General features: G+C 39.3%; 1 protein-coding gene across 1 annotated transcript in view; it reads right to left on the reverse strand.

Annotated features, from left to right (window-relative positions):
• Positions 1 to 24,369, reverse strand: part of CACNA1C (calcium voltage-gated channel subunit alpha1 C) — a 257,802-nt gene that overhangs the window by 217,241 nt on the left and 16,192 nt on the right. The gene's annotated exons all lie outside the window — the stretch shown is intronic.

Below are 24,369 nucleotides of genomic sequence, written 5' to 3' on the forward strand. Positions count from 1 at the left end.
TCTTTATTTTTATTTTTCTAAACACATGATCCTGGCAGAGGGTGAGACAGGGAGACTACACCTACACTGTGCTGCTGGGGAGCAGAAGTGATGTATGCTAGTGTCTCCTTCCAGTAACAATAAAAGCTATCCAACAGAGTTATGGAAGGGATTCTAATGATTGTGACTCAATCCTGCAATGTTACAGGAAGGAAGAGCTTGGCATCAATTTTCGCTCTTGACAGCCTGTATCATTACTACTCCTACCAAGCTTGCATCCACAAAAGTTACTTATGCCCACCAACTGGCCAACCCATGCCTTTGCCATGGCCATTATCTTCCTTGGCCTGTTTGATGTCATTGATTACCCCCTTTTTTCAAAAACTCTCTCCCTCCCTGTCTTTGTGACAGTGTAAAACTATAGCTCTTCTACCTCTACAGCTAGTTCTTTGCCTTCCTTCCTCTCCCTCCCTTCTGGACCTCTTTTAGTCTGGAGAATATTACAAAGACAAAAAAATGCACTTGCTGCCCGTGAAGAACTGTGAGTTAGATAGAGAGGCAGACATGGAAACTGCTAATTGCAGAAGCAGGTGACAATGTTTCCTAAGAATTATGTCCAAAGAACTGTGGAAACATAAAGGAGAGAAAGGAATGTATATGTGAGGTGTGTCAGTGGGTGAAGCTTCCTTCTGCCTTTTTATTCAGTTAGTCTTCTAACCCCTGTGTGGCTGTCTCTAACTCTCTTTTTCTCAGGAAATTTGTTCACTTCACTCCCTCCTAAAGGTTTTAGTAGTCACTGCCATTAGATGGGCCCAAATCTGCAATTACATTTTCTTTGCCCTCTATTTTGAGTTCAAATCATATTACTCTATAAATCTACTAGATATTTCTACTGGGTTCCATCTCCTCACATGCAAGAAATCTAAATCTGAACTCAGCCTTCTCCCTAAAGCCAGTACCCACAAGGCTCAACACTTGGCAGTCACCCTGGGTTACTCCTTCAACAACTGCAGACAATTCTTCATCCCATTGTTTTTCTTATATCTGCTCTTCTCGCTGCAGCCACTGCTGTCCTTGCCATCTCTTGCCTGGACTGATATACTGGGATTCCTGTCTCCAGTTAGCTTCAACCCCAACCCATTCTGCAGCATTGGCCCATTATTCATCCTAAAATTGCCCTACTCAGGAACCTGCAGTGGTTCCATCACAGAGGGTAGACTCCTAACTCCCTTTTATGTGATCTGAATATAGTAGGTGCCTAAAATTTATGGGCAGAAAAAATGAAACCAGGTTACAAATATCACAAAAGTAGGTTCCAGCAACAAACAGGTGGTTACCAGGAGTGGTAAGGGGAGCAGTTGGTGGAGATGGACCATCTTAAGAGAAGATGTGCTAAGAAAGGATTTAGGGATGTGAAAACTCTGACCTCACCCTTCTCCCTCCTGCTGAGCTCCTGCTCTGCTTCCTATTGATTGGATCTACCTGAAAGCTGGGAGGCAATGCAGCCTTTTGTTGTATTCCATATGATCAGCTCCCCCGGGCCTAAGAGCAGAGTAGAGAAGAGTGGAGAGTAGATTTGGTGGTGCAAATGGGATAATGTGGGCAGACAGAACAATGAGTTTAGGGTAGTTGGCAAAGTATTGTTGACTTTCTGTGTGCCACCATCAATCACCGTTCTATTAGGAGCAATTACCCTATTTGGAAAACTTCTGAGTTTTGTGAGCCAAGATGTCCCCTCCTAGGGAAGGTGATCAGATAAGTGTCCTCTGACTACTAACTCACTAGTCAATCAGAGTTGGTCTTCATTTTCCAAAGTCATATCTGAATGACATTTAAAAGTGAAGACAGATACCATATGTTTTCACTCATATGTAGATCCTGAGAAATTTAACAGAAGATCATGGCAGGGGGGAAGGGGGGAGAAAAATTACAGAGAGGGAGGGAGGCAAACCATAAGAGACTCTTAAATACTGAGAACAAACTGAGGGTTGATGGGGGGTAGAGGAGAGGGGAAAGTGGGTGATGGGCATTGAGGAGGGCACCTGTTGGGATGAGCACTGGGTGTTGTATGGAAACCAGTTTGAGAATAATTATATTAAAAAAAGAAAATAAAAGAAAAAATAGTAAAAAAGATAAAAATAAAAAAAATAAAAGTGAATGCTCTTACTGGCAATTCCGGTTGTGTCTACCACCACCACCACCACCACCACCATCATCATCAACATACCAGTTGCAACTATTGACCTAATGCTTAACTTCTGATTCACACGAACCAGTTTGGATTGGCTAGAAATTAGACCTGTAAATCTCACAGGTCATGTTTTGTGCCTTCATTTGACCCATGGAACAATGAGCACTTTTAATGGTTCACAGGCTTAATGGCTTTCAAAAGAAAATAGGTCTAGAACTAGGAAGACATGTAGTCCTCTCTTGGGTTAAAGAGTAAGTTTGTCATACTGAAGTTCAAGGATGCCCGATACATTTTCTTATTGGAAGAGAGTCTTCCTACTAAGGGAGGAAGAACTCTTGCCTGGATAGCTTTCCTACAGTCTCAAGTTTTATTATTTTTTTTTACATGTTCTTATTAAAATGTCATTATTCATTAAAGATGTCCATTTCTTTTTAATTTAACCTTTCCATATTAATAAATTTGTGCGTGTCACCAAAGGAGGACTGTTGTCCTAGGAAAAGGATGGCAAATACTCTGTTGCCTAATATATTAAAAACTATGAAGATTAATTAAAATATCACCCTTCATGTTGAATTAATTTTTTGTATTAGCAATATGGGTTGGAAAGAGAACCTCAGAGAAAAAAATAATAAAAAAATCCTGATATTAGAGAAAAATAAACATGGCAAAATGGAGACAAGATGATCCAAAGTGAACAATAATGATAATATCAGTTACCATTTCTTGAGGACTCAGCCTGTGCTGGGCACTGTGCTAAGTGCTTTACATATATCATTTCATTGAATTCCCCAATGATCTTGATAAAGATAAATGAATTGAGGCTTAGGCAAGACAGATAACTTGTCCAATGACATACCTGGATCTGGAATTAAAAGCTAAGCCAACTTTACTTTAAAACCTCAACTGTTAGCTACTATACAGGCAAGAATGGCAGATATGCTGCACTACTTTCCGACCCTGTGCCATGGCAGATGTTGCTATCCATCATGGCCTCTTTCCCTCCTGTCCCAGATGAGGCATTGCAATCCTTCTCAACAGTATCTCTCTCATGACAACTCTCATCCATTGGAAATCATTGGGATCATGATTTGCTACCGCTGTATATGCTGCCTCCCTACTGGTGACAAACTATATCTTTCTGCTACAGGCAGAATAGGAAGCAGATTTCTTTTGGCACTTGCCAATGATGTAGATGCCTAGGCCTGCACTTTTTCTTTTGTTTTAAACCTTTTTGAAAAAAAAAAGTGAAATAAAGCATACATACAGAAAAGTGCAAAAAAGAAAGAGGTCACAGAGTGTAAATTTTTTTTGAGAGAGAGACAGAGAGAACATGTGAGCAGAGGAGGGGCAGACAGAGAGGGAGAGAGAGAATCTTAAGTAGGTTCCCAGTGTGGAGCCCACCACAGGCTTGATCTCATGGCCATAAGATCATGACCTGGGCCGAAACCAAGAGTCAGACATTTAGCTGACTGAGCCAGGCACACTTATAGTATAATTTATCACAAAATAAAACCATATAACTATCACTCAGGTCAAGATATAGAACATCATAAGCTCTACAGAAGACCCACTCATGCCCCCACCTGGTAGTACCCCCTCCTACATCTAGATAACCACTACATTATACTTCAGTGGCATGTTAAAATGTATTCTTTCTTACAAAAAAAATTATGAGTCTATCAATACATGTAGAAAACAATTTCATATAATTCAGCATTTATTCTCCAATCTTTTACATTCTTTTTCTGTATTTCCCATTATTTTGATTCTCTGTGCTTCATTCTCAATATTTCCCCCTGACCTATCAATAGTTCATTCTGTTTTCAGCTGTGCTACATATTTTGTAAATCCATTCACTGCATGTTTAATATTTGCTGTTGTATTCTCCATTTCTAAAACTTATATGTGGTTCTTTTTCATATCTTCTGGTTCTCTGGAAAATTATCAATCTTGTCTTCAATCTTTTTGAATATAGTAAATGCAGTTATTTTCATGTCTATATCTGATAATTCCAATATCTGGATCCCTTCTGGGCCCGGTTATATTGTCTGCAGTTTCTACTAATTTTCATTCCTGTTATCTTGTCTCCTTGTGTGCCTAGTTATTTTGTATTGTGGGTTAGACCTTATTTTTGCAAAATTGTTTTTCAAAATAATTTGAGAAACTTGATGATGTTATCTTTCTCCAGAGAGGATTCATATTTGTTTTTGTCAGGCATTTTTGTCAAGTTTCAGAAAAGAGATTTAGAGTATTTTGTTCAGCATTTCTAGTTGTCCTCAGCAGGACAGTTGATCCAAATTACCTCATGTGCCATTTCAGAAAGTAAAAGTGACCTGTACTTCTTAAGGAAGAAACTACCTAGGCAAGTCCTCTAATTATAATTTTCCCTACTACCACCATGCCAGATCCAGGTAATTGGGTCTTTGGATACATGGGCATATTAAAAAGGTTTGGAAAATCTCTGCTAATCAAATTCTTAGTGCCAGACCCTGGATAGAACTTTCTGGAGTGAGGTTTCTGTGGACTGACTGTATACAGAGTGAAATACCTGATAATAAGATTAAACAGGAGGGAGTGATGGTTAGGTTACAGTCACTACTGTTTCGTACTCCTTCTTTCAGAAATGTGTAAAAGGTGCAGAAATAAAGTATCTCCAGGATTTAGATGGCAAATGAGATCTACTCACTGTAGAGTTATCAAGTTGGATCAGTTACTAATTACTAATCATGATTATATCTCTTTCTCCAAGAAATACTATTATACCTAGGAAACTCACAGCTTTCTCTTCCCTAGCTGTTCTTGAGGTGAAGTTTAACAAAGAAACAAGCTTGTTTATTGATGCCAACTTATGGTGACTCTGTACACTAGAATCAATCTTTCTATGAAACTCAAACAAAATGTTCTTAGGATTCTAGACTTACTTATTTCCCTTTCTGGCCCAAATAACTAATGAATCAATAGTGGCTTTGGCACTTATCAAATTTTCTATAGAGGGAAAAATTTGTAAGCATTATGCTTAGTGTTTTGTTCTGCTTTGTTTAAAGAGATTTCAGATTTACTGGAAAAAAATTCCAGGCTATTTTTTCTTCTGCCTCCAATAGCTGTGTGACCTTGGCAGTTATGTCACATTTTGGGTCTAGGTTTCAATATCATTAAAAGAAGGCATTGCATGAGAAGAAATTGAATGTAAAATTTGCTGGGTTATTTTCTAAATATCTTAAGAAAGATTTTAGTACCTTTTCTTCTTCCAACTACCACAGTGCCTTATATAGAATAAATCCTCAACAAATGTGTGACAAATTAATATGTAACTTATATAATATACAATTATATATTACATAATAAATAATATCATATGGAATTTATGTAATGTTTGGGGAATAGTTTATATCTGCTAAAATATTAGTCACTGATTTTGAGATTTAAAAATCAAGTATACTTCCATTCCTAGCCATTTTAGAGAAACTAGTAGCAGATGAACCCTTCTACCATAAACATTAAAAAACTGGGCAAAAATATAAGAAGAAATTATTTTCAGAAAGTGTACATAAAGCAGCACAGGGCTATAATCCCTGAGAGAATTGAAACTCATGATGTAAACACCATAATTCTATGACTGGGAACAATTTTCTCATTGTAGCAGCAAGAGCTACAGTCTAAGCAGACAGACCACTGCAAACCAACTGATGTGAGAAGGTAGAGATCAGATCAGAATTTGGGCAGCTGTAGTAGCTGTGGGGTGACATCAGAGAGGAGGCAGATAGGTAGATAAGAGGCCCTAGACGTTTGTGTAGGAGTCCCCTGTGTATCCATGGCTTAAGGCTGGGTCATACAGCCTTAAAGTGTATAGGATGCCATTCTGGCCCTGAAGAAAACTGAACAAAGCTTCAGGAACCAATGAGATAATAGATAATATAAAATGGCTTAACATAAGTGTAACTGGAATCTCAGAAAGAGAAGATTAGTCAATATTTCATTAATACCCTGGGAAACTAATTGAGACAACAGAAGGGGCACACCTGTAGTAAGTAACTTACCCTACAGTGAGACCAGCTCCTGATAAAGCCTAAAAGGAAGCTTTGACAAGATCTGAAAGGCAAATGAAACTTGGAGGTTGAAAGGCTTTGGCTTTCAGTTTGCACCAACAAGCGAAAAGCCAAGCCTACAAAAGTTCACAGTGATCAGTCAGTAAATGAACTGCCTGCTGAACAATCAACATTGTTAGCAAGATGACATCAATACAGTTCTTTTCAGCATATTCATAATTCCAGTATTCAGAAAAAAATCACTAGCTATATAAAGAAATAAGAAACTGTGATACATAATCAAGAAAAACCATTCAACAGGAAACTTTTTTTAAAAGTTTTTTTTTTTTATTTTGAGAGAGAGAGAGACAGAGAGACAGAGAGAGACAGAGAGAGACAGAGAGAGATAGAATCCCAAGCAGGCCCTGTGCTGACAGCTTCAGGGCTCAATCTCATGAACCATGAGATTGTGACCTGAGCTGAAACCAAGAGTCTGACGCTTAACCGGCTCAGCTACCCAGGTACCCCTCAAAAGGAAACTTAAAATGAGATCTCTCAGATGTCTGACTTAGCAGACAGGGATTTTAAAACAGCTTGAAAAATGTTTAAAGAATTAAAGGAAAATATATTAAAAGAATTAAGAAATATATTGTCTTAAAAAGAGAACAGAGAGGGAATTTCACAGATAAACTGAAACCATAAAAAGAAATCAAATGGAGATCATATAAATGAAGAGTAACTGAAACGAAAAATTATTGAATACATTTAATGAATATAAAGACAGTAGAAGAAAAAGTGAGTGAAATGGCAGAATAATCAATAGAAAATTCAATCTGTGAAACAGAGAAAAAAAACTGAAGAGAACTGAACAAAGCTTCAGGGATGAATGAGATAATAGATAATATAAAATGGCCTAACATAAGTATAATTGCAATCCCAGAAAGAGAAGATATCTACCTATCTATAGATATATATATATAAAGTTCAAATACATATATCTGTATCTATCTATATATACATATCTTTTCTTTCTTTATCTATCTATATATACATATCTTCTCTTTATATATATCTTTATATCTTTCTATTTATATATATATCTTTATATCTCTTTATATATATGTATGTATACATGTACATGTATACATATGTGTGTGTGTGTGTGTGTGTGTGTGTGTATATATATATATATATATATATATATATATACACATATATATATTTGAAGGAATAATGGCCTTAAATTCCTCACACTTTAATAAAGCCTTCAAGTTATGAATAAATCTAAAAATCTCAGCAAACTCCATGCAGGAAAAATATAATGAAAACCACAACAAGGCACATTGTAGTCAATTATTAAAAACCAAAGTAGAAAATTTAGAAGCAGTCAAGGAAAAAAAGAAACATGCAAAGGGAGAACCATGATAAGAATATCAATAACTTCTCATCAGAGACAATGGAGGCCAGAGAAAAATGGAACAATATCTTTGTAGTTATGAGCAAAAAAAGTGTCAAACGGGAATTCTATATGCAGCAAAAATATTCTTCAAAAAGGGGATGAAATAAGAACATGTTAATATAAACAAAAGCGGAGATAATTCTGTAGCAGAAGACCTGTGTTATATAAATCCTAGGGGATGTCCTTCAAGGTGGGGGAAATGATACCAGAAGGAAAACTTAGATCTATAGAAAGGAATGGAGAGCACTAGAAATGGTAAATAAGTGTGTGAATATAAAAGACTATGTTTATTTTTTCATAATTTACTTAAAAGACAACTGACTGTTTAAAGCAAAAAATATTAACACTGTAGGATGTGGTTTAAATATATGTATGAGTAAAAGATGTGTAACAATCACACAGGACAGGGGGTTACTGAATATAAATTATACTTCATTAAAGTTAACTTTGAAAAATAATGTTTATTTATTTTGAGAGAGAGAGAGAGAGAGAGAGAGAGAGAGAGACCAGGAGAAGGGCAGAGACAGAGGGAGACACAGAATTCCAAGCAGGCTCCAAGCTGCCAGTGTGGAGCCTGACATGGGGCTCGAACCCACACACCATGAGATCATGACCTGAGCTTAAGAGTGGAAACTTAACTGACTGAGTCACCCAGGTGCCCCATTAAAGCTAACTTTTAAAAATCAATTGTAGAAATTCCCCTTCCTTTAATGAGTCTAATGTGGAGCCTAAGGTAGGTAGAGAGTTGAACGCAGGAATACTAACAGCTAATATTTGTTGAATGCTTATGTGTTGAGCACAAGTATAAATGCTTTACAAGCATTTATATATTTAATCCTCACAATAACTCTGTGATATAAATGCAATTTGAACCCCTATTTTATAGATCAGGAAACTGAGGCAGATAGCTAATAATTGGTGGCTCTGGGAATTTGAACCCAGGTAATAGGACTCCAGTGTCAATGTCCTCAACTACTAATTGTCATGAATCAGCAAGAGGGAACAAACCAAGAATAACAGGTACATGGGGTTCATGTCCTGTGTGTTGATCATTTCATGGGACACTGACTTCACTGTATCTTCATTTTCTCCCCCCTCATTTTTCTTTCCAGCACTTATAAAGCATGGGTCACTTGTAAGCCTAAGTGGCCTTTATTATTTTCATTATTTTAAATTAGGTTACAGTCACCTTGCTTCTGGCTGTTATTTCATGTTTGGGGATCTCCAGAAAAGGGCCAGGCACAAAAGAGAATCAATCATGGAACTTCCTGAATTTACGAAGCTCTCTTCTGTGAGTTACACCACCTGCCACAGTCCTAGGCACATTCTCAGTGCTTAATAAATATTATTGACTTACTATAGGACATATTCTCCCACCTCTGGCCTGATTGCTAATATATTGGGGGCTAAAAGAGTGAAGGGATTTGCCAAAGGTCATGCCCTGTCGATCACTACGTCTAGAACTAGTGATTAAAAAAAGAAATTCTTGGGTTATTGCTGTTCTATACCATTGAAGCATAGGATGATACTGCTTAGAAGAATTTTAGGGTTAATACAGTTTAACCCTTTCATTTCCCAGATGAGGAAAGTGAAGATCAAATTTAAATAATATGATCACCTCACTGGCCAGACTTAGATCCCTGGTTTTTTCACTTGTAGACCCAGAGCGCCTCGCACTTTCTCACAAGTCTCTAGGCATCAATGATACTATCCCTCATCAGCCTCTGTAACCAAAGGGGTTCATCAACCATCAAAACCTAAATAAACCAGCGCTTGGAACTATCAATTGTCCTCAATCTCACAAGTCATATGGAGCACCCTGATGGGAAAACTGTGCTCTCCTCCAAACAACAGAGACCTGAGTCCTACAGGGAATATTCCTGACTTGGAAAATCATCTGAACCCATCTCTGTTCATTACTCTGGGAGAAGCACTTGGGACTGTATTTGCTTATCTATAAATTAGGGATAATGTCCCTGCCTTCCTGGACCACTGGGCCGATTAATCAGCCAATACAGCTTGTAGAGTATGAAAGGCTTGCACTGATGCTGAATATTGCTTTTAGTTGGTGGTAACCCTAACATTTATCACCACTTACATTTTGTTCTTAAATCAAAAAGGGACATTTTCATCACTGGGGGAATGTCTGTGCACTTTAGTAAATATGAGAAGTTATTGTGTGGTGAGATGCATCATTCTTTGCCATTATTATTTTTTGAGCTGCTGTATGTAGAACACCAAATAATAGAGATTTCTCAGTGTAATCAGGTACTGTTATTGATTTTTCAATAACTTCTCAGTAAAACACCACAACAACAGGCACTGGAACTTTTGAAATATGCTCATTATTTAAATTAACTTGCTTTGCTGCATTTGGGTCATCTTCTTTTTCTCACTACCTGATGCCATGGCTCATCATAATCCATAACATCTCTCTTCAAGAGGTGGATTTAAAAAACTCATTGTTGCTAGAAGCTGGTAGGGGCTTTAGAGGTAAAACCTCATCCCTGTCCATGGAATACTCATCACTAATCTCACTTTGTAGATAGAGAAACTGAGGCAATGTGTGAAGGAACAGAGAGGTTGGCAGCAGAGCTGGGACTGTAATTGTGACTCTGACCTTCTAGTCTAGGGACCCCTTCAGAGGCATCTAAAGCAGAGGGGTCAAGAGTTCCCAAATCAGAGGAGGGGGGTGCAGTAGATTCATGCTAGGTGATGTGGAAGAGCGTGGGCATCAACTCCTAGCGGTCTTGAACATGAAAAGTTTTGTGGGACTGAGGCAGGATGTGTGGGACCGTATTCTAAATTCTCTTTTGTTTCTGGTAGGCAAGGCCTGCCAACACCAGGGAGCTGACTTCAGACCCCTCACAGCAAAGCAGGCTGGCCAACCTGTTTGGAATGTTAAGAGGCCATGCTGTCTGTAGCTGTCTTCCAGAGGGTCTGCTCCACCTTAATGAAGACATGCCAGCAGTTTGACTGGAAAGTGGAGGAGGCACTGACATCCCCTCAGGCTTCCTCTTGGGGTGGCTGTGAACACAGGTGTGCGAGGGAGCTCTGTAAACTCCAAAGACTATACAAACCAGAGGGTCCATCATGACTCCTGTTAGTCTTCTTACACATGGTATAGGAATTGAGTCCTATCTGCCTGCCACCAGGTAGCTGTGTGGCCTTGAGAAAGCCATTTAAAATGGCTGGCCGCAGTGTTCTCATCTGTAAAATGGAAACTTGGCTGGACCAGATAGCTAACGTCCTTTCCCACTCAGACATTCTGGTTCAGGAATGGCACCATGAGAGGAACACAGGGAACAAGGTTTCCTGTTTTAGTGTAAGAAAAAAACCAAAGAAACAGTGGCAGAGGAGGGACCTAGAAGATGCGGCAGAAAGGATTTCTGAAAGGGACAGGAGTGGGACTGGACAGCTCTGGTCCAACGAGAAGTAGAGAGAGGGATGGACTTAGGCGTGAGCCTCTGCACATGCTCCTGCCCTTGTATGAAGTACAAATGGTTTAAGTGGTTTAAGGTCCCCCATTTTGGTTTCAGGTTCCATGACATTTAAGATCACTTTAGGAAAAAAGAGACATAAAGACACAGAACAAATTAGAAAGTGAGGGGAAGAAGAGGGCCAAGTCCAAGGAAATGAAAGGGAAGAGAGAAGCAGGGTGTGGAGAGGCAAGAAGGCCTGCTACCAGCAAGGGCTACCAGCTGGTGCAGAGAGGAAGAAAATGGAAGAGGGAAAAAGATGCAGATGCCAGGCAGTTCAGGCCCTTCAAGTTACAGGTAGAACAGAAACCCAGACAGAACTGACCTGCCCAAGGTCCCCGAGCTAGGTGGGGTGAAGGCAGGGCTGGAATCTGAGTCTTCAGGCTTGAGCTCTCCCACATCACCTGCAACATGCTGGCACTTCATGGGATTGTCACATTAACCAGGAGAAAGGGAGGTCTGGGAAGATGATGACAAAGGAAAGAGCGGGGGGGGGGGGTTGGGGAGAGAACAAGGTACATTTGAGCCTCTGCTCGGACTCACGGATCTTCTCTGGGACTCAGTTTTCAAAATCTGTAAATTTCAGAGGCTGACTTAATTTGAAAGTATCAGCTCTAGACAGACTTTCCTTCATCAAATCTGGGATTGTGAGGTGTTCTTAAATCCAGTGAGGGAGCTTTTGCTGGGACCATCTCTGGTACCTGAGCCCTCCTCCTCCCTAGCACAGTGCAGGTATCCCCCTGGGAACACTGTCCTGGGTGCTGTAACGGTGACTGCCAATCCACTGTGGCTCAACTTACCGAAGAACAAATTTCAGGCAGGATGGCATAACTGCTTTTGAACCATCAAAGTGTAAAAACACTCAGAAAAGTTGTTTTTAGCAGCTCTAATATGCCCCCAATGGGTCTGATTAACTGGCAGTGTTTGCTAATCAGTGTGGCCAATTTCACAGTTACTAATCCCCAGGAGGGGAGAACTCATTCTGGGGGAAAACTGCATTATAGAATGAGTGTGGTTCACCTGGGTTCTTGGGCACTCAGGTGAGTTTTTAACTTTTGCAGCAGGAAGTTTTAAGTCAAGAATCCACTCTATCAATAGCAATAAAAGCAGCATGTTAAGCGGGTTGGCTGCTCTGGTCTGATTCTGACCCTAGCTTTGCTACTGGCTAGCTGTGTCCAGGGTGGGTTAATGAAGCTCGTTGGAATCAAGATCTGCCATTCATTCTGATACTCTTTGAGGAGATTTTCAAGGCACTTTGCTGTGTCTCTGCAGTGCAGCCTTTTGAATGTTTCCAGTGGAGAGGAACGAGTAGAGTCTGTTTAGAAAACTGCCTTACTGGCCTGGCATCCAGGACTCAATGTAGTTTGCTCCTTGCTGACCTTCCTCACCTGGTTCTCACTACTTCCTCCTCTGTGGCTGCCTGGTCCACATGCATGCACCCATGTGCTGGCCTGCGTTGGTAACCCAAATGAAGTTTTCACCCCAAATGTCCTTTCATCTCCATCCCTATCTCTTCTACCAAAACCTTAAGGCTCATTTCGATTACTGTTTCCTTCATAAAACTTTTCGGGACTGCCACAGTCCCTGGAAAACTCACCCCTTGAATCTACTTCATTATCATACATAATGCCTCTCTGGTATTTTTTGGTCTCATGTTGCTATCTAACTCTTAAATATTCCTGGCCATTTATTTATTTATTTTTATTTAAAAATTTTAAAAAATGTTTATTTATTTTTGAGAGAGAGAGAGAGAGGGAGAGAGAGAGAACAGACTGTGAGCAGGGGAGGGGCAGAGAGAGGGAGACACAGAATCTGAAGCAGGCTCCAGGCTCTGATGAGCTGATGCAGGGCTTGAACTCACGGACAGTGAGATCATGGTCTGAGCCAAAGTCGGACACTTAACTGACTGAGCCACCCAGGCTCCCCTATTTATATATTTATTTTTAAATATTTACTTTTAAATATTTATTTTTTGAGAGAAACAGTATGAGCAGGGGAGCAGGGGAGGGGCAGGGGGGTGCAGAGGATCTGAATCTGGCTCTGTGCTGATAGCAGAGAGTCCGATGTGGGGCTTAAACTCACAAACTGCAAGATCATGGCCTGAGCTGAAGTCAGATGTTTAACCGACTAAGCCATCCAGGCACACTTAAATATTCTTTAATGTTTAAAGTATATATGTTGTCTCGATAGTGATTTTATCATGTTCTTCTATTTTATGTGCCTCATGTAATATAATGTGATGTGATATAATTTAATGCAACCACTACCATTTAACTGAGCACTTACTATAAGCAAGCACTGTTTAAGTGCTTTGTATGCATTAACTCATTTAGTTGTTCTAACAACATATGAAATAGGTTCTGCTATTATTTCCATTTTACAGATGAGGAAGCTAAGGCACAGAGAGGCTTAGTAACTTCCTTAAGGTTACAGAGTAAGTCAATGCAAAAGCCAGGCAGTCTGACTTATATTCAGAACCACTATGTCTTATCTCTCCTGGTACCTTCGATATGGTATCCAATCAACAGATACTTGTTGGCTGATTGGTGTTGATTTGTTTTCTGGAAACAGTTCTAATGTGAGCAAGAAAAAAATAGGAAGAAAGGGTTTGACTCCTCTCCATACATGGTCCTTACTGTTCTTTCTCAATTCTCAATTAGGAAGCAAACCCTTGTTTAATACCCAATTGTTTTCTATTCCATGTGATTCCAGAAATGACACTTTTAACTGAGAAAGAGCTAATCTTACAAAAATTCATACCATAGGGAAAGCATGTCCCATAAAAAGTCTCTAAAGCATTCAAGTATCTTAACAGATGGGGATAGTATCCTCTTTATCTTTGTGTCTTTAGGGCCTTACTTAGTGCTTGGCTTACATAAAGTGCTCAATAAATGTTCATGGTGAATGGATACTGTTTTCCAAGGCTGGTCTTGCATGGAGGTCACTGTTCAATCCTCTCCATCGTCAAGTCCAGTTGGCTGCTGAGAGTTTTTGTCAAAGACCTCAAAAATCAAAAAAACACTTCCTCACCTCCATCTCTCTGTCTGCTCCCTTTATTCAATCTACTCCTGAAAGTTCTTCTCCAGCAGGGCATATGATATTACATGGAAAGGAGGAAATGACCACAGACAAATGCACTTTTATATACATTGCAAATATTTAATCATAACCCTCCATGTTATTGTTCACATTCATTGTATAACGTTTATTGTTCCACATGGCCTATCCTTTGGTACAATATGCATGCCTCACAGTAATCCTGCTGTGGGTAAGTGAGGCCTCACAAGTAGTGGCAAGTGATTTTCTTAATTGTGGAAGTCTTGATGAAGCAAAATGGACAAATCTTTTGATTACACAGAATTTCACTGAAAGAGTCAACTAATTTTTACATCCATAGTGAAGTCAACTCTGAAAACTTACAGCCTTACTGTGTATAACTCTAGGGCCACAGTCATTCTCCTTACTTTTAATAATTTTCTAGAATGCTCCTCCTTACTTACCCTTCAGGATCTACCTCAAATGCTACCTCCTCCAAGAAGTCTTCCTGATTCTTTATCCCCACTCCCAAAAGTATAGAACCCCCAAAGCATACATGTCACAGAATTGATCACATCTTAAGCGTTTTTTTTTTTTTTCTGAGGCAGGGGGAGAGCACTCTCCAATTTTTGTTCCATACCATCATTTCTTTGAACATCTTTTATTCTACATTTCAGTCTCTTTGAAAACATACTTGGCATTGGAATCATTTCTGCATATGCTGTAATGGCTAGCAAAATCTTATATCAAGTGTGCACTCAGTAGGTTTTGTTGAACAAATTAATATGTGACTTGTAGCCTCACAATCATCTCTCTCATTCCATAATCTGTGATCTTAAGATTTCAGTGACATTTAATACACATATGGACATTTAAAAAATAATAATAACTTTTTGGACTTAGAGTTACATATTCCACAAATCATCCAACTTATCTGTTACAAGAAATAACACATTATCTACATATCACCTATGTGTATGTCCACATATCACACAGCTGTCATGAGGATAAAATAAGATAGAAGAACAAACACCCTTTGGAAATGCTAAATAAGGCTCACAAATGGGAGGCCTTTTAGCATTAGCATCATTTAAGGAGCCTGTTAGTTCTTAGTAACTGCTGTGTGTAGCACTGGCCGTGAGACACCTGCACAATGCCAGCCATTCATTCTACAAAGACTTATCTGGCACTGCAGATGCTGAGGATACAGCAGTGAATAAAACAAACAAAAGTTGTCCTCATGGAGGTTATATTCTCATGAGGCAAGGGGCAGTAAGTAAATAGTGTGACAGATGGTGACAAGTGATGTGGGAAAAATAAGGCAGGGAAGGGGCACAGGAAATGTAAGGTTGCTAACATGGGCGGGGACAGCAGGCCTCTCGGGTAAGATGACATTTCTGCAGAGACTGGAGGTGGTGAGCAGGCCAGACCAGCAGAGGGCTGGGTGAAGGGCATTCTGGACACAAGGAACATCAAACCCAAAGGACCCATAATGGTAGTGGGTTTGGAATGTTGGAGGCATGGCAGGAGGTCACTGAGGCTGGCAAGGAGGGACAGAAGGGAAGGGTGCAGGGAGACGAGGTTAGAGGGGGAGAGGGGTGAGACCATGTAGGCCTCTGTGGGACTCTGACTCTCACTCAGTGAGTTAGGGGAGACTTGGAGGTTTCTGAGCAAAGTGGTGACATGTTTTGTTTTTTGGGGCTTTTTTGTTTTGTTGTTGTTGTTTTTTTTTTACAAGGACTTGCATTTTAAGAAGACACTGTTGGCTACAGTGTTAAGACTAAGCTGTGGCAAAGGGCAGAGATGGAAACAGAGAATCCAGTTAGAAAGCTATTATAATAATCCAGTCAAGAGGTGTCAGTGGCTGGCATTGGAGGTGGTAAGAAACAGTGAGTTTCTTGAGGGGATGGCTGATAGGATTTCCTGAGGGACTGGATATAAAGGGTGAGAGGAAGAAATAAGTCCAAGATTTTTTGCCTGAGTAACTGGAAGGATGAGGTTGACATTTACCAAGACAGGAAAGACTTTGGGACGATTGGAAGTTCTGTTATGGATGTGGTAAGTTCAAGATGCTTAGACATCCAATTAAAAGAATGGAGTGGGCAGGTAGGTATATAAGTCTGCAGTTTAGAGGAGAAGTCTGAGCTGGTGATATACAGTTATTAGAAGACATATAAGTGATAGTTAATGCCATGAGGCTGGAAATGAAAACCTGGAACCAACGGTCCCTGAGATAGAGAAGAGGTCTGAGGATTAAGCCTGTAGCTCTCCAATGTTAAAAAGATGAGAAATCAGCAAGTCATTCTGATAAGGAAAATTAAATGAACTGAGAAAGAATGGTGTCCCAGTAGCCAAGTGATGACAAGGGATGATCAGCTGTATTCAATGCTGCAGCTAGGTCAAGTACAATGGCACCAGAGAACTGACCACGCTATTCAGTAATGTGGAAATTACTAGTGGTCTTGACAAGAGATGTTTTATTGCAGTAATGGAGGAGACAGCCTGGCTGGTGTGGATTTAAGAGAGATCAAGAAGACAAGAATTGGAATCAACAGACAGAGGCAACTCTTTGGAGAAGATCTGCTGAAGTGTAAAAGAAGACACCCAAAAGTTCTAAGAAATGAAAGAAGGAGGTATTTGTCTAGGTTTGTAGTGGTAGGAGATATTGCTGACATTTTCCTGGATGATATCAACCAAACTAGCATGGGCACTTATTCACCTTGGTCTACATATTTTATTATTTAAACGTCACTTAGATACTTTTCCAGTGAGAAAGGGTAATGGGCTGGATTAGCCCTTTCTTTAAGCTCCGAAAAGAGCTACTGTTTTTATTGGTGACCCATGGAAAACAAGACACAGGTGTTAGCCCTATGCATGAGACTGAAGCCACCTGCAAGCCTGCCCACAACTGCAAAACCATCTCAGTGTGATCATCTTTAATGACAAAGATAATCTTAATGGATTACATAGCAGGTAATATGAGGGCCTTATATTTGAGGTATCATATCATGTCCTCCTCTTCTTGATGACAGAATTCCAAGGAATTCCAAGGAATTTTCTGACCATCACAATACAGTTCTACCATGAATTAAATGCATATGGAGATGGGACACCTTCTTTAGGAAGCTTCTTCTATAATGGAATCCTAGCTACCATATCTAATCTAATTTTCCTTTTTAATGCACTGAAGTATGAGTGACTCAACCATATGCATCTCTAATTAAGAATTTCTGTACTGGAGTTATTATTGTAATTACTTCTGTTAATAACAGTCTCCTCAATTTCTTTGTGTTAGATTGTACTATTCATTCACAATTATTCACCCAAACTTCTCTATAGGTACAGTATACTTCTGTGTCACATTATCTTTGGGACAAAGATAGCACTGTGACTTGCTTTGGCCCGTGGAATGTGAGCAGCCATGATATAAGTCATATTTGAGCAAAAACCTAAAATATGCATGTGTGGTTTAGCTAATTGCCCCCTTTATGAGCATCTGCCCCCTCTGCCATGAGAAAAACATGGCCTACCTGCTGGATGCTTCTTCAACCTGTGCTCTGGAATGAAGTAGCATACAGAACCCGGTCAAGCCCAGAGCCTAGCTGAGCCCAGAAAAGCTGCAACTGATCAACACCCTCATGTAATATGACCAGGTATAAATGTTTCTGGTTTTAAGTCACTGAGACTTTGGGATTGTTTGTTCCTACAGCAAAAGCTGACTGATATACTCTTATTAGACTGTCAAATTCCTAAGTGAAATAAACGTATTTATTCTTTATGATATGTCCTCATACTGAGAACAATGCTCTGAAATTGTGGGCTCCTAATAAGCACATACATAACAGGGTAAGATTTTTTATGTCCAAAGTTTGGAATCAGTTCATAATTCCTGTCACTGACACACTGACTGCACCATCACATTAATCTCCTTAAAATCATGTTCAGAATTATTCTCATCCTCCTTCTCATTCCTCGATTTTGATCTATTGAGTTATGCCTGATTGATCAAGAAAACCCAAAGAATTTAGGTTTCACAGAAAGGAAATTGGATCTTGGCCATCATATACAGTTGACCTTTGGATAACACAAGTTTGAACTGTGTGGGTCCACTTACACACAGACTGTTTCAATAAATATAGAACAGTCCTATAAATGTATTTTTTTCATATGATTTTTTTTTAATTTTGTATTTTAAAAAAAGGTGTTTTTTTTTTTAGAGAGAGAGAATGTGAGTAAGGGAGGGGACAGAAGGAGAGAGAGAGAATCTTTTTTTAAATTTTTTTATTTTTTAAAATTTACATCCAAATTAGTTAGCATATAGTGAAACAATGATTTCAGGAGTAGATTCCTTAATACCCCTTACCCATTTAGCCCACTCCCCTTCCCACAACCCCTCCAGCAACCCTCAGTTTGTTCTCCATATTTACAAGTCTCTTCTGTTTTGTCCCTCTCCCTGTTTTTATATTAGTTTTGTTTCCCTTCCCTTATGTTCATCTGTTTTGTCTCTTAAAGTCCTCATATGAGTGAAGTCATAAGATTTTTGTCTTTCTCTAATTTTGCTTAGCATAATACCCTTCAGTTCCATCCACGTAGTTGCAAATGGCAAGATTTCATTCTTTTTGATTGCTGAGTAATACTCCATTGTATATATATACCACATCTTCTTTATTCATTCATCCATCAATGGACATTTGGGCTCTTTCCATACTTTGGCTATTGCTGATAGTGCTTCTGTAAACATGGGGCGCATGTGTCCCTTTGAAATAGCACACCTATATTCGTGGATAAATGCCTAGTAGTACAATTGCTGGGTTGTAGGGTAGTTCTATTTTTAGTTTTTTGAGGAACCTCCATACTGTTTTCCAGAGTGGCTGCATCAGTTTGCATTCCCACCAGCAGTGCAAAAGAGATCCTCTTTCTCCACATCCTCACCAACATCTGTTGTTGCCTGAGTTGTTAATGTTAGCCATTCGGACAGGTGTCAGGTGGTATCTCATTGTGGTTTTATTTGTATTTCCCTGATGATGAGTGATGTTGAGCATTTTTTCATGTGTCGGTTGGCCATCTGGATGTCTTCCTTGGAGAAGTGTCTATTCATGTCTTTTGCCCATTTCTTCACTGGATTATTTGTTTTTTGGGTGTTGAGTTTGATAAGTTCTTAATAGATTTTGGATACTAACCCTTTATCTGATATGTCATTTGCAAATATCTTCTCCCATTCTGTCGGTTGCCTTTTAGTTTTGCTGATTGTTTCCTTCACTGTGCAGAAGCTTTTATTTTGATGAGGTCCCAGTAGTTCACTTTTGCTTTTGTTTCCCTTGCCTCCAGAGATGTGTTGAGTAAGAAATTGCTGTGGCCAAGATCAAAGAGGTTTTTGCCTGCATTCTCCTTGACGATTTTGATGGCTTCCTGACTTACATTGAGGTCTTTTATCCATTTTGAGTTTATTTTTGTGTATGGTGTAAGAAACTGGTCCAGGTTCATTCTTCTGCGTGTCGCTATCCAGTTTTCCCAGCACAACTTGCTGAAGAGACTGTCTTTATTCCATTGGATATTCTTTCCTGCTTTGTCAAAGATTAGTTGGTCATATGTTTGTGGGTCCATTTCTGGGTTCTCTATTCTGTTCTATTGATCTGAGTGTCTGCTCTTGTGCCAGTACCATATTGTCTTGATGATTACACCTTTGTAATATAGCTTGAAGTCTGGGATTGTGATGCCTCCTGCTTTGGTTTTCTTTTTCAAGATCGCTTTGGATATTCAGGGTCTTTTCTGGTTCCATACAAATTTTAGGATTATTTGTTCTAGCTCTGTGAAGAATGCTGCTGTTAGTTTGATAGGGATTGCATTGAACATGTAGATTGCTTTGGGTAGTATCGACATTTTAACAATATTTGTTCTTCCTCTCCAGGAGCATGGAATCTTTTTCCATTTTTTTGTGTCTCCTTCAATTTATTTCACAAGCTTTCTATAGTTTTCAGTGTATAGATTTTTCACCTCTTTGGTTAGATTTGTTCCTAGGTATTTTATGGTTTTTGTGCAACTGTAAATGGGATTGATTCCTTGATTTCTCTTTCTGTCACTTCATTGTTGGTGTATAGGAATGCAACCAATTTCTGTGCGTTGATTTTATATCCTGGAACTTTGCTGAATTCATGAATCAGTTCTAGCAGTTTTTTGGTGGAATCTTTTGGGTTTTCCATATAGAGTATCATGTCATCTGCGAAGAGTGAAAGTTTGACCTCCTCCTGGCCGATTTGGATGCCTTTGTGTTGTCTGATTGCAGAGGCTAAGACTTCCGATACTATGTTGAATAACAGTGGTGAGAGTGGACATCCCTGTCTTGTTCCTGACCTTAGGGGGAAAGCTCTCCGTTTTTCCCCATTGAGGATGATATTAGTGTTGGGTCATTCATATATGGCTTTTATGATCTCGAGGTATGCTCCTTCTATCCCTACTTTCTTGAGGGTTTTTATCAAGAAAGGATGCTGTATTTTGTCAAATGCTTTCTCTGCATCTATTGAGAGGATCATATGGTTCTTGTCCTTTCTTTTATTGATGTGATAAATCACGTTAATTGTTTTTGCAGATATTGAACCAGCCCTGTATCCCAATCTCCACTTGGTCATGATGAATAATTTTTTTAATGTATTGTTGGATCCAGTTGGCTAATATCTTGTTGAGGATTTTTGCATCCATGTTCATCAGGGAAATTGGTCTATAGTTCTCCTTTTTAGTGGGGTCGTTGTCTGGTTTTGGAATCAAGGTAATGCTGGCTTCATAGAAAGAGTTTGGAAGTTTTCCGTCCATTTCTAATTTTTGGAACACTTTCAAGAGAATAGGTGTTAACTCTTCCTTAAATGTTTGGTAGAATTCCCCTGGAAAGCCATCTGGCCCTGGACTCTTATTTTTTGGCAGATTTTTGATTATTAATTCAATTTCCTTACTGGTTATGGGTCTGTTCAAATTTTCTATTTCTTCCTGTTTCAGTTTTGGTAGTGTATATGTTTCTAGGAATTTGTCCATTTCTTCCAGATTGCCCATATTATTGGCATGTAATTGCTCATAATATTCTCTTATTATTGTTTTTATTTCTGTTGTGTTGGTTGTGATCTCTCCCCTTACATTCTTGATTTTATTTATTTGGGTCCTTTCCTTTTTCTTTTTGATCAAACTGGCTAGTGGTTTATCAACTTTGTTAATTCTTTCGAAGAACCAGCTTCTGGTTTCATTGATCTGTTCTACTGTTTTTTTGGTTTCGATTGCATTAATTTCTGCTCTAATCTTTATTATTTCCTGTATTCTGCTGGTTTGGGGTTTTATTTGCTGTTCTTTTCCCAGATGTTTAAGGTGTAAGGTTAGGTTGTATATCTAAGATCTTTCTTCCTTCTTTAGGAAGGCCTGGATTGCTATGTACTTTCCTCTTATGACCGCCTTTGTTGCATCCCAGAGGTTTTGGATTGTGGTGTTATCATTTTCATTGACTTCCAGATACTTTTTAATTTCCTCTTTAACTGCTTGGTTAGCCCATTCATTCTTTAGTAGGATGTTCTTCAGTCTCCAAGTATTTGTTACCTTTCTAAATTTTTTCTTGTGGTTGATTTCGAGTTTCATAGCATTGTTGTCTGAAAATATGCACAGTATGATCTCGATTTTTTTGTACTTGCTGAGGGCTGGTTTGTGTCCCAGTATATTGTCTATTCTGGAGAATGTTCCATGTGTACTGGAGAAGAATGTATATTCTGCTGCTTTAGGATGAAATGTTCTGAATATATCTGTTAAGTCCATCTGGTCCAGTGTGTCATTCAAGGCCATTGTTTCCTTGTTGATTTTTTGATCAGATGATCTGTCCATTGCTGTGAGTGGAGTGTTGAAGTCTCCTACTATTATGGTATTTCTATTGAAGAGTTTCTTTATGTTTATGATTAATTGACTTATATATTAGGGTGCTATCACATTTGGCAGACAAATGTTTACAATTGTTAGGTCTCGTTGGTCTATAGACCCCTTGATTATGATATAATGCCCTTCTGCATCTGTTGATACAGTCTTTATTTTAAAGTCTAGATTATCTGATATAAGTATGGCTACACCAGCTTTCTTTTGTTGACCATTACCATGATAGATGGTTCTCCACCCCCTTATTTTCAATCTGAAGGTGTCTTTAGGTCTAAAGTGGGTCCCTTGTAACCAGCATATAGATAGATGTTGTTTTCTTATCCATTCTGTTACTGTATGTCTTTTGATTGGAGCATTGAGTCCATTGACGTTTAGAGTGAGTATTGAAAGATATGAATTTATTGCCATCATGATGCTTGTAGAGTTGGAGTTTCTGGTGGTGTTCTCTGGTCCTTTCTAATCTTTTGTTGCTTTGGGTATTTATTTATTTATTTATTTATTTATTTATTTATTTATTTATATATTTTCATCTTTTCTCCCCTCAGAGAGTCGCCCTTAAAATTTCTTGCAGGGCTGGTTTAGTGGTCACAAACTCCTTTAATTTTTGTTTGTCTGGGAAACTTTTTACCTCTCCTTCTATTTTGAATGACAGCCTTGCTGGCTGCATATTTTTCTGATTCAGCATACTGTCACTCCTTTCTGGCCTGACAAGTTTCTGTGGATAGGTCTGCTGCAAACCTGATCTGTCTTCCCTTGTATGTGAGGGACTTTTTTTTCCCTTCCTGCTTTCATGATTCTAGAGAGAGTATCTTTTTTTTTAAATTTTTTAATGTTTATTTATTTTTGACAGAGAGAGAGAGAGAGACAGAGCATGAGTGGGGGAGGGGAAGAGAGAGAGGGAGACACAGAATCCGAAGCCGGCTCCAGGCTCTGAGCTGTCAGCACAGAGCCCAACGCAGGGCTCGAGCTCACAGACTGCGAGATCATGACCTGAGCCAAAGTCGGACGCTCAACTGACTGAGCCACCCAGGCGCCCCTAGAGAGAGTATCTTAAGTAGGCTCCACGCTCAGTGAGGAATGCAACTCAGGGCTTGATCCCATGATTCTGGGATCATGACCTGAGCCAAAATCAAGAGTCAGATGCTCAACCAACTGAGCCACTCAGGTGCCCCTCCATATGATTTTTTTTTAAAGTTTATTTATTTTTTGAGAGAGAAATACAGCATGAGTGGGGGAGGGGCAGAGAGAGAGGGAGAGAGACGATCTCAAGTAGGCTCCACAGTGTCAGTGCAGAGCCCAATGCAGGGCTCGAACCCATGAGCAATGAAATCATGACCTGAGCCGAAATCAAGAGTCAGACACTTAACTGACGAGCCACCCAGGTGCTCCCATATGATTTTCTTAATAACAGTTTCTTTTCCCTAGCTTATTTCATTGTATGAATACAGTTTATAATATATATAACATACAAAACATGTGTTAACTGTGTATGTTATCAAAAGACTTCCGGTCAACAGGTTATTAGCAGTGAAGTTTTGGGGGGAGTCAAAAGTTTTATGTGGATTTTCAACTGCACAAGGTAAATGTCAGCACACCTAACCCCCACATTGTTCAAGAGTCAACTGGATACTATTTCCATTCCTAGATACCCTATAATGGTTAAGTAGAAAGACTCTGCTCTAAATGTGCTTGTGTGGCTTAGCTCCATGTTCACTTTTGAATTTAAGACAGGCCACAAACTTTACTTAGGAGGTCCCACTGCAAAGAAAATAGTCTAACTCTTACCTTCAATTATCCAGTAAATTCCTCTACCTTGTACCGAGACCACTGTAGGCATTGTGCAGGAATCAGAGATAATATAAGGCAGAATTCTGGGCTTCCAGGGCTTAGAATGTAATTCAAGGGATCAAGTATATGTGTAAAAGTCTAAGACAATCAAGAGTTATATACTAGTTAATCCTTTACAAGAAGTTGTATGTATGGTGGGAAAGAGAGCTGGTTTGGAAATCAGGAGACCTGGTTCTAGTCCTGCTCTGTTGCTGGCTACTTAAGTTACTTTGGGAAGATCTTTTCACTCTTCTGTGCATGTACAGAAAGAACTGAACAGGTTACTATAAGGTCCTTCACACTTGTATGGTAAAGGTTGTGTTCAGAGGACCTCTTTGTTTTCCTGTCCCCTGCTCCCATCTCTAAGCTAGTCTGATTTCAGCCCAGTCCTAGGGACCTCCTTTACCTTGAGTTATGGGTCAGATGATGGAGCTGACTTGAGAGGGAAAAATCTCGGCACACAAGTCCACAATTGTG

Source organism: Panthera tigris, chromosome B4 (assembly GCF_018350195.1).
Source record: "Panthera tigris isolate Pti1 chromosome B4, P.tigris_Pti1_mat1.1, whole genome shotgun sequence".
Classification (NCBI taxonomy): domain Eukaryota; kingdom Metazoa; phylum Chordata; class Mammalia; order Carnivora; family Felidae; genus Panthera; species Panthera tigris.